Source organism: Trichechus manatus, unplaced genomic scaffold (genome assembly GCF_000243295.1).
Source record: "Trichechus manatus latirostris isolate Lorelei unplaced genomic scaffold, TriManLat1.0 scaffold00288, whole genome shotgun sequence".
NCBI classification, from domain to species: domain Eukaryota; kingdom Metazoa; phylum Chordata; class Mammalia; order Sirenia; family Trichechidae; genus Trichechus; species Trichechus manatus.
In genome coordinates this window covers 984,093-995,059 of record NW_004444224.1, presented here as the reverse complement: position 1 = coordinate 995,059, position 10,967 = coordinate 984,093, and the positions used below count along the sequence as shown (strand labels likewise).

General features: G+C 38.1%; 1 long non-coding RNA gene across 1 annotated transcript in view; it reads right to left on the bottom strand.

The window, feature by feature from the left end:
• LOC111819167 (uncharacterized) overlaps positions 1 to 7,384 on the bottom strand; it is a 28,234-nt gene extending 20,850 nt beyond the window's left edge. Inside the window, exon 1 of the long non-coding RNA XR_002822922.1 lies at positions 7,286 to 7,384. This is a non-coding gene — a long non-coding RNA (uncharacterized LOC111819167). The remainder of the gene's footprint in view (positions 1 to 7,285) is intronic.
• Between the last annotated feature and the right edge of the window lie 3,583 nt (positions 7,385 to 10,967).

Genomic DNA, 10,967 nt, shown 5'->3' with positions numbered 1-10,967 from the left:
TGTGTGTGTTTGTGTGTGCATGTGTGCATGCACGGGTGTGTATACGTGTGTGTGTTGGTTCATAGGAGTTCACTATATGTTTCTGGATACCAGATCTTTGCAAGTTATACGTGTTGCAAATATCTGCTTCCAGTATGTGACTTGGCTTTTCAGTTTCTTTAGATGAACAGATTAAAATTATTTTTTAATGTATGAGAATTCATCTTTTTTGGTTAGTGCTTGTCGGGTCTTGTTTGAGCGATTGTTTCTTATGCCAAAATCATGAAGATACTCTCCTATATTGTCTTTTTAAAATAAATGTAAGTCTTTAATACTCCTGGAATTGAATTTTGTGTATGGTGTCAGATAGGGAGTCCAGTTTTTCCAGCGTAACTTATTGAAAAATCCATCCTTTTCCGTTGATATGCAGTGTTACCTCTGTTGCATATCAATTTTCCATTGCTTGTTCTGCTATGGGAAATCAATGTCTTCTGCTCAAATTTAAGAACAGTTGAATTATTTTAAACTGACTTTGTACACCAGCTTTTGTCTCTTCCCCTTTTATTGTTTCCATGTGGTTAGGTGGCACAAATGGTTAAGCACTCGGCTGCTAACCGAAAGGTTGGTGGTTGCCAGAGAAAGACCTACCGATCTACTTCCATAAAGATTACAGCCAGTAAAACCCTATGGGGGCACTTGCTCTGTTCACATGGGGTTGCTATGAGTTGAAAAGCAACTCGACAGCTCACAGCAACAACGACAGTATTATGAAAACACTAAAGTATTATCAGTAGTGAGCATTTCTTATCTTCCTCAAATTAGTTCTAGGCAGACTACCACATTCATAACGACTTGTAAGTTCCCCCGGATGCCATGTCCCCATCTGCTGCCTTATCACAAGCCACCCAGTTCAGTGCTGTGCATGATAACAGTTATAAATAGCTGACTCTCAGACTTTGATGCTTTGGAGGGAACAAGGGGATTCTTAAAATCATCAAGCAAAGAAGTAGGGCAGTGAACCAGCAGAGTAGTGACTGCAGAAGTTGTGTATTAGACCTGGAACCAAGAAAACCTGGTTTCTTTCTTTAGTTTTATCACTATTTTCTGTGTGACCTTGGGCTGACATCAGTTTTCTTATTTGTTGGACTACATCAACTCTAATGCCTCTTTCACTCCTAAAATTCAAATGAAGCTCTGTCACCATCTTTCTGTGTAACTATATGTATCTACAACTTCTTTTTAGTTTCTTTTTCTATGGTTCCAATTTCTCTTATAGTGCCTTGTTTGGAGTGAGTTTTTAATAAACATCTGATTTCTTATCTACTTGGGGAGAATAGCACTGAAGTATCTAGAGAGAAGTTGGAATAGAGGTCTTCTGCTTGGTGAGAGTTGCTGAGAAAGTTATGAGAAAGTATGAAGGCCCATCCAGTCTGCCCCTTGAGTCACCCTGAAGCTCTGTAACAATGTATTTACTTCTTCAAGTCTGTTTCCCTCACTTGCAAATGAGGATACCTGTATCTATATCACTTACTTTAGAAAGTTGCTGAGAGGCCCAAATGACATATTGTATGCATAAATAAAAAAACTGTTTGTTTTTTTTTTAAATGGAAACAGTTATATAGGCATTCACTGGGTACCCACTCTGATCCTGCCAAAACAAATAACATGTGATTCCAGCACTTAAGGAGGAGCTCACAGTCCAGAACTTCCATAGTGGCAACATGGTATAGTGGAAAGACTACTGGGGCAGAAGGGAGAAGACCTACTTCCTGTTATTTTACTTGCTGTGTGACCTTGGACACGTCTTCTAATTTCTCCAAATCTGAGCTTTTGATTTGTAAAATAAGAGCATGGGGAAGATAAATCAGACTATCAGTAACGTTTCGTTTAAAATTATCTTCTTCTGTGTCCTTGGACAAACTGCAACTATCCCTCATCTTTTTGCCTTCTAACAGGAGCACTGGTGGCACGGTGGTTAAAACACTTGGCTGCTAACTGAAAGGCCAGCAGTTCGAACCCACCAGTAGTTCTGTGGGAGAAAAGATCTGACAATCTGCTCCCATAAACACTACAACCTAGGAAACACTATGGGCAAGTTCTACTCTGTCCTATAGGGTCACTATGAGCAGAAATCGACTCGACAGTATACAACAATAACAATAGGTAGGTTGTGAGGGTCAAGTGAGATGTGTGTGAGAGGACTTTGTAATCTTAAGCGGCTGCGCAAATGTGATGTGTGGTTATTACTATCTCTCTCATTTCCACCTCCAGGTGTCAGTGGGTTTCAAGACTGGCTATGTGGTTTGCAGGGCTTGGTGAAAAATAAAAATGCCGGGCCTGTTTTTAAAAAATTATTGAGAATTTCGGGATGGTAAGAGCAGAACATTAAATCAAGCCTGGGGCCCTTCTATGTGTGGGGTTCTGTATGACTGCACAGGTTGCGAGCCTGTGGGTGGATTTGTTTCCAGATTGTAATTCCTAGGCATCCAGCACACCTGCTCTCCTTGCATTCCTTGGTGGTTTATAGGATTATGACCTCTCCTCCAATATTTTGACTGTACCCAAGGAACAGTCACACAGGTTGTTACTTACTTACTAGAAAGTGAGGGAATTCATGAGATGGGATGATACCAAAATGTAAATAATCTTACTGTTAGTTTCATTTTTAATTACATAGCAGTGTTTTTGGTATACTTTATTGACAGGCTCTGATGGTTTGGTTGGCTTTAAAATTCTGCCTTAAATGGTTTTAAGCAGTCCCTTGGCTTTTTCTGTTGGCCTCTCCTAACTTTTCCTACTCTGTTGCTTCTTGTTCTCTAACCCAGACATGCTCTATAGCCATCCTCCAGCTCCAGCCCATCCACAAATGCTGTACTCAATACCCTTGGGCCTCTCCTCTGCATAAAGCTTCTTTGCTGCTAAAAGCTTCTTTTACTTACTTCAACATTCGGTTTGAATCTTAAGCACTTAAGAACAATTCCTTTTAAACCCTTCCTCATCCCTGTCTTGGATGCTAATGTAATTCTTAAGTCCCAGAAATTCCCAACTTTTTCCTAGAACAGAGCTACTTTTGATTTCTACCAAGTCTTCAAAACTGTTGGAATTGGAATTTAGTCAAGTTAGTGACCTGAAGGATAGAGAATATGGGGGATTATCCATACTTAAAGCTTCAATATGTTACAGATTAACTGTGTAAAAAATAGACCTGGTCAAGGATGAAATAGGTTGTTATGTAATGTAATGGCTTATCACTGAACATTATCTAACTATACTGAGTTCTATCTAACTAGACTAAGTAGTCTTTGGTTAGAGGTTATTCATTAGGCATGTTAGAAGGGTATTTGTACATGGGGTAGAAGTTTGAGCTAGATAGCCTTAAGAGCTTTCCAATACTGAAAATCTGGTGATTCTGTATTGAAAAATTTATTACCAGGTTGGCTACTCAAATTTTATTCTTTTAAAATCTCTGAAACTGCAAATGGGCATGGGGGATCTTTCTGGAGTGATGGAATGTTCTCAAATTGGATTGTGGTGAAGGTTGCACAACTGTAGATTTACTAAAAATCATTGCAACACTTAAAACAGATGAATTTTATGGTATGTAAATTATACCTCAATAAGTCTGTTTTAAAAAAAGTCTCTTAAGACCATACACAGTAATGCATTCATTTTAAATTATAGATTTTATATGTTTAAAGTATGCACTAAAAGTCAAAATACTTTAAAGAGACTGTATATTCAAATAAGAAGTTAAATTTAACACCTGGAAATTACCTAGAATATATAAATGTGTTGGAAATATTTTTTAAAAATGAATATGAATCACCACTGAAGCTGCTGCCTTATTCTTTTAAAATATTATTTATTTAGTTTTAAATTTACACACAGTAAAATCCATTCTTTGTGGTATATAGTTCTGAGTTTTCACAAATGCATACATTCATGTAACCACCATGACAATCAAGATACAGAACAGTTCTGTTACCCTAAAAAAATCCCCTCATGCTGCCTCTTCACTGTCAACCCCTCCCTTCACCCTCAAATCTTGGCAACCGCTGATCTGTTCTCTTTCCTATTGTACTGCCTTTCCAAGAACATTATATAGCGTATAAATTTGAAAATACTTTCACACTTACGAATTATAAATTTTAATTTTTGAATTATTAAAAAGTCATGATTATTTTGGGGTTGTGGGAATTTCCCCGCTGATAACTAGTCAGATTGAGAAAGGCAAGATAGACAGAGCAGGATGAGATTAATCTGAATAGAGTCACACGCATGGAGTCATAGGCCATCAGGGCTAGAAGGCTTTCAATTGTTTAATCCAACACCTTAAGGGTAAATATGAAGAAATGAAGTCCAGAAGAGATGAGTCTCAAGGTTATCCAACTAGTTGCAGAGGCTGGCCTAGTTCTCAGGTTTCCTAAGAGCCAACTTCAGTACTCTTTCAACTACTATGTACCATGATTTTTACGATCGATTTTGTCTGACTCTGAGCTCTAGCAAAATTTTGTCCTTTTGTACTTCCTCTGCCATGCTCCCAATTGCTGGCAATCAAGATAATGCTTGTATATATTAATAGCACTGCAAAGAGGATGATTTTTGGATAATCGTTTCATTAAGTTAATTACAATTCCTGACTCTTAGTGTTATGAAACTATAACTCTTTCACTACTATTCATCTGATGGCTGTTTACTTTGATTCTAGGTAAAGTGACCAAGAGAAAACACACAATTCAGAATCAAGTCATTTTAAAAGACAACAACTGGAAGGAGCTTTAGAGGTCATCTGAGGTGATTCTGAGGAATCCTTAGGCATCTCCATAGTCCCCATCTGAAGCACCTCAGTAGAAGGATAAAGAAAGGGACTGAGTGGTAGCTGTGCTCACCTCCTCTGATTTAATCACCTCGTATCATTTTCATTTTTCCTGAAGGACTTCTGTTAATATTTCTTGTAGTGCTGATCTGCTGGTGATGGATTATTTCAGCTTTTGTTTGTCTGAAAAAGCCTTTATTTCACCTTTGTTTTTAAAAGATATTTTCGCTTTTATTTTCTTTCAGTACTTCAAAAATATTGCTCCTCTGTCTTCTGGCTTGAATTGTTTCCAATGAAAAATTTTCTTTTAATCTTACCTTTGTTCCTCTGTACATAATGTCTTTCTCCTTTGGCTGCTTTTAAGCTTTTCTCTTTATCACTGATTTTAAGCAGTTTGATTATGGTGTATCTTGGTGTAGTTTTCTTAACTTTTTTTGTAATTAGGTTTATTGAGCTTCTTGGATCTATGAGTATATAATTATCATAAATTTAGAACAATTTGGCCATTATTTCTTCAAATTTTTTTGCCCCTCTTCCTTTCATAGACTCCAATTATATGTATATTAATCCACTTGAAGTAGCCCCACAGCTCAATGGTGCTCATACCTTCCCCTCCCCCAGCATTTTTCTGTGTTTTGTTTTGGATAGTTTCTGCTGCTGTGTCTTCAAGTTCACTAATATTTTCTTCTGCAGTGTCTAATCAGATCTTAATTCCACCCAGTGCATTTTTTATATCAGACATTATATTTTTCATCTGTAGAAGTTCAATTGGAGCCTGTTTTATATTTTCCGTGCCTTTCCTTAATATCCTCATGTTTTATTCTACCTTCTTGGACACGTATGTTGTGTTAATAGTAGCTGTTTTAATAGGCTTTTCTAATAATTCTATCATCAGTGTCATTTATGGGTCTGTTTTTACTGATTGGTTTTTGTCCTCATTATGGGTTGTATTTTCCTGATTCTTTGCATGTATGATAATTTTTGATGGGATAGCAGACATGGTAAATTTTAGGCTGTTGGAATTTTTTATATTCTTTTAGATAACTTTGTGTTTTATGTGCTATTAAGTTACTTGGAAACTGATAGAACTTTTTGAGGCTTGCTTTTAAGCTTTGTTAGTTAGGATTAGGGCAGACTTTAGGACTAATTTGGCCTCGCAGGTGAGACAATACCTTTCTGAGTACTCAGCCCAATATTCCATGCATTACAAGGTTTCTGCATGCTGGCTATAAACTATTCTTAGCCCTGTGATATGCACTGATCACTATTCAGCTGAAGCCTCAAGGGGAAACTTCTTCAGATCTTTCTATGTGCAGACCTCTCCTCTTCAGTATTCTGTCCTGTGAATTCTAGCGACCTTGGCCTCTCCAAATTCTGAACTTTTTTTTTGGTATTGTTTTGTTTTCTTTTAGTGTCACCCTCATAAAGTTAGTCTGGAGGTATTCTCATTTCTTCCATTTTTTGAATGGTTTGTGTAAGACTGGTAATATTTCTTCCTTACATGCTTGATAGAATTAATCAGTGAAGCCATCTGAATCTGGAAATTACTTTGTGGGAAGGTTTTTATGATGAGTTTAATTTCTTTAATAGATATTGTATTCTTCAGATTTTCTATTTCTTTTTTGTCAGTTTTGGTAATTTGCATCTTTCAAGGAATTTATTCACTTCATTTGAATTGTCTAATTGGCTTATATAAAGTTGTTTATAATATTCTCTTATTTGTAAATATTTATAGGCTCTGTAGTGATGTTTCTCTTTTATTCCAAATATTGGTAGTTTTTAACCTTTACTCTTTTATTCTTGAGCAGTCTGGCTATAGGTTTAAAATTTTTATTGATCTTTTAAAAGAACCAGAACTTTGGGATTAATTTGGGATTAATCTTAAATAACTTTGAAATTAATTTGCTCTTAGGGTAGAAGCTTAGGTCATTGATTTTAGACCTTCTGTGATGGTTAAGGTTGTGTGTCAGCTTGGCTGGGCCATGATTCTCAGTGGTTTGGCAGTCATATGATGTTGTGATCACTTCCATGATGCAATCTCATATAATGTGATCACCTCCATGATGGGATCTGCTGTGAGTAGCCAGTCAGTTGAAAGGGAGTTTCCTTGGGTGTGTGGCCTGCATCGAATATAAGTGGCCATTCTGATAAGGCTTGTGGGCTATTGCTCATTCTGGATTTTGCAGCTGGCTCCTGTTCGTCTGACCTCCAGTTCTTGGGACTTGAGCTGGCAGCATACCTGCAGTCTTGCCTGCTGATTTTGAGAGTCATCAATCTTTGCAGCCTGTGAGCAAGAGCCCTTCTCTCTGACCTGTCTATCTTGTGGCTACGTGAATCAGGAGAAGCCTCTATCCTAATCCATGGACTTGAGATGTTCCAGCCTCTACAACCACGTGAGCCATTTCCTTGATATGAATCTCTCTCTATATATATTTATACGCTTTACTGGTTTTGCTTCTCTAGAAAACGCAGCCTAAAACAGTGACTTACCTCAGAAAGAAGTTTACTTCTCTCTCATTTAGAAGTCTGCGTAACCCATCCACAGTTGATATGATGCTCTGCAGTTTTAGGGTCTCAAATTCAAGTTCACCATGCAATCCAAGTGGGTCGCTCTAGCTCCAGATAGCACATCTGCCTCACAGCCAGGAGGAAAGAGAAAAGAAGAGATGGTGGGAATGCCCACTCCATTTAAACATCTTCCCACAGTTGTACACATCGCTTCAGCTTTTGTCCCCTTGCCCAGAACGTAAGACATGTGGTCACACCTATCTGCAGTGGGGGCTTGGAAATACATTTTTTATTCTGGATGGCCTTGTGCTCAGTAAACATGTGATGGTTTTAACTAAGAAAGAAGGGAAGAACAGACTGTGAAGGTAACTGTTGGTCTCTATAGGAGGTGAGTGGAGGGGGGAAGAAAGGAGGAGATTCAGCTGGGCCATTGGCACCTGACCATTCTTTTTGGTTGTAATTAGATTAAGAATCCTGTACCAGAATTCATTACACTTGACTGGTGGAGTATATTTACTCTTAGATTCTAGTTGTTCTCCAATATAGGATAGAACCGTGAACCTTTGTTTCCAACCAGGGAAAAATGTGGGCATGTTTTTCCTCCTCTTCACTTCTATTTCATCTGCCGTTTGCTTCTTCCTGGCAGACATGCCACTCCCACTGAAGGAAAGAAAAGAGCAGTGAACCATGTGGGTTTTGCTAATCTGCACTAGGGAAGGAGGGGCTTCAAATATAGCTTTCTCTGTGTTTCTTATTTTTTTGTTCATGTCATTTAATTTCAGGGCGGTATTTAACCAAAAGGTCAGCAGTTTGAATCCACCAGCTGCTCCTTGGAAACCCTATGGGGCAGTTCTACCCTGTCTTATAGGGTCACTACGAGTCAGAATCAACTCGATGGCAATGGGTTTGCTTATTCTGCAGCCCTAGTGTTGCAGTGGTTAACAGCTCAGCTGCTAACCAAAAGGTTGGCAAATCCACCAGCCGCTCCTTAGAAACCCTATTGGGCAGTTCTAACTGGGCCACTATGAGTTGGAATTGACTCGACTGCAAAGGGTTTATTCTGTTATCTAAGGAGCCCTGATGGGCAGTGGTTAAAGTGATAGACTGCTAACTGAAAGTGGATGGTTCAAAACCACCAGTGGCTCCATGGGAGGAAGATGTGGCAGTCTGCTTCCGTAGAGATTTACAGCCTTGGAAACCCTATGCGGTAGCTATGAGTTGGAAATGACTCGATAGCAGTGGGCTTGGTTTTTGTTTTTGTTTTTTTTGATTCTGTGATCTAGCTTCACAAGTTTTTCACCTTATCCCAAAGCCCTTTTCAAATATCCCTAAATGGAGACAAAATATAGCATTGTAAATTGGGCAGGTAAATTTATCAGAATAAGAAAACCCTGGAGCCCTGGTGGCACAGTGGTTAAGAGCTCGGCTGCTAACCAAAAGGTCAGCAGCTTGAATCCACCAGCTGCTCCCTGTAAACCGTATGGGGCAGTTCTACTCTGTCCTATGGGGCCACTATCAGTTGGAATCGACTCTGTGGCAACAGGTTTGGTTTTTTGGTTATGAACATGATTTAGTGGCTACCATATCCCTCTAATGAAAGTCTGATAATCCAGGCTAAGATGTAATTATTCTTGCTTGCCTGAAGATATATAATTTTATTTTTCTTAGAAAAGTAATTTCCTGATCACTTATAAACTTAAAATTTTACCGGGAAGTAATAATACTCTCATCTTCTATGCTGTTGGCTATTTTTCAGCTCCTAAACCTGTTGGTTATGATGATCTAAAAGTATCTTTATTTAATAAATGAAGTCATTTTATGACACTTTAGAAGAGAGCTCCAGGGACACTTAGGGAACTATCTTACTAATGGACTTTATTGTAAGATACTCTTCTTCTGTGTTTTCCTCCTTAGACAGCTGTCTCCTAAAAAAATCAGGCTGGCCTATAATGACAGTTGGACTCATCTAAAAGACCTGATTAGATTTAATCTAAACACAGAATCCCCAACTTAGGGGAAAGTGGATACAATCAGAAATCTTCGCCTGCAGACCAACGACAGATCTGAGCCCTACGATGGTCAAACTCCAAGATGGGGAGATGTCACACCTCTGTGAGAACAGAAACAAGAGGGGACCTCATGCCACCAAGAAAGTAGAGCTGGGAGTATGCATCCTTTGGACCCAGGGTCCCTGTGCTGAGAAGCTGCTCGACCAGGGGGAGATTGATGACAAGGACTTTGCCCCAGAGCCGACAGAGAGAGAAAGCCTTCCCCTGGAGCTTACACCCTGAATTTGGACTTCTAGCCTCCTAGATTATGAGGAATAAATTTCTCTTTGGTAAAGCCATCCCCTTGTGGTATTTCTCTTCTAGTAGCGCTAGATAATTAATACCCCTTCTTTTTCTAATATAAACATTTAAAGCTACATATTTCCTTTTAAGCATTACTTTGGCTGCACCCCACATATTTTGGTATGTTGGCCTTTCATTTTATTCAGTTCAAAATATTTTTTAATTTCCCTAGTCTTTGACTAATGGATTATTTAGAATTGTGTGGTTTAATTTATAAAATTTGGGGATTTTCCAGGTATCCTTTTTCTTTTTTAATTGTGTTCCAAGTTAATTCCTTTGAGGTTAGAAACCATATTTTATATGATTTCAACTCTTTTAAATTTATTGAGATGGCATATATTCTATTATAATGAATATTCCATGAGCATTTGAAAATCAATATCCTACTGTTGCTGGGTGGAGTGCTCTATAAGTGCTAATTAGTTCAAATTGTTGGAGAGTGTTCAAATCTTGTATATCCTTGATGATTTTTTTAAAGAAGTCAATTACTGACAAAAAAGTATTGAAATTTCCAGCTATAATTGTGGATTTTTCTATTTATCCTTTTAGTTTTTTCTCATATATTTTCACATTTGTCATTGTTGTCATGTGCCATAGCAACCTTATAGGATGGAGTAGAACTGCCCCCATAGGGTTTCCTAGATTGTAAACAGGTGCAGATCACCCGGTTTTTTTCTCCCATGGAACCACTGGTGGGGTCAAACCACTGATTTTTCAGTTAGCAGCCTAGCGCTTAACCATTGTGCCACCAGGGCTTCTGTTCTGTTACTACGTGCATGCATATTTAGGATTGTTATTTACTCTTAATAAATCAACTCTCTTCTTATGAAATGTTTCTCTGTAACTTAGGTAATATTCTTTTTTTCTGAAATCTACTTTGTTTGATATTAATATACCAAATCCAGCTTTCTTATGATTAGAGTTTGCATGATATATCTTTTTCCACCCTTTTATTTTTAACTTACTTGTGCTTATATTTAAAGTGCATTTCTTGTAGACAGCATATAATACACCTAGCTTTTCCTTTCTAATAGCTTTTTTTCTGCTGATCTCTGCCTTTTAATTGCAATGTTTAGAACAGTGGTTCTGTACTGGGAGCACTTTTGCCTTCCTGGCTATAATATTTAGCAATGTCTGTAGATGTTTTTGATTGTCACACGGGAGGGGTGCTACTGGCATCTTGGTGGAGACTAGAGATGCTGCCAACCTTCCTATAATGTACAGGCCAGCCCACACAATAAAGAATTATTTGGCCCAAAATGTTGATAGTGCTAATATTTTCTGGGCTTGGCCATTTATACTGAATGTAATTA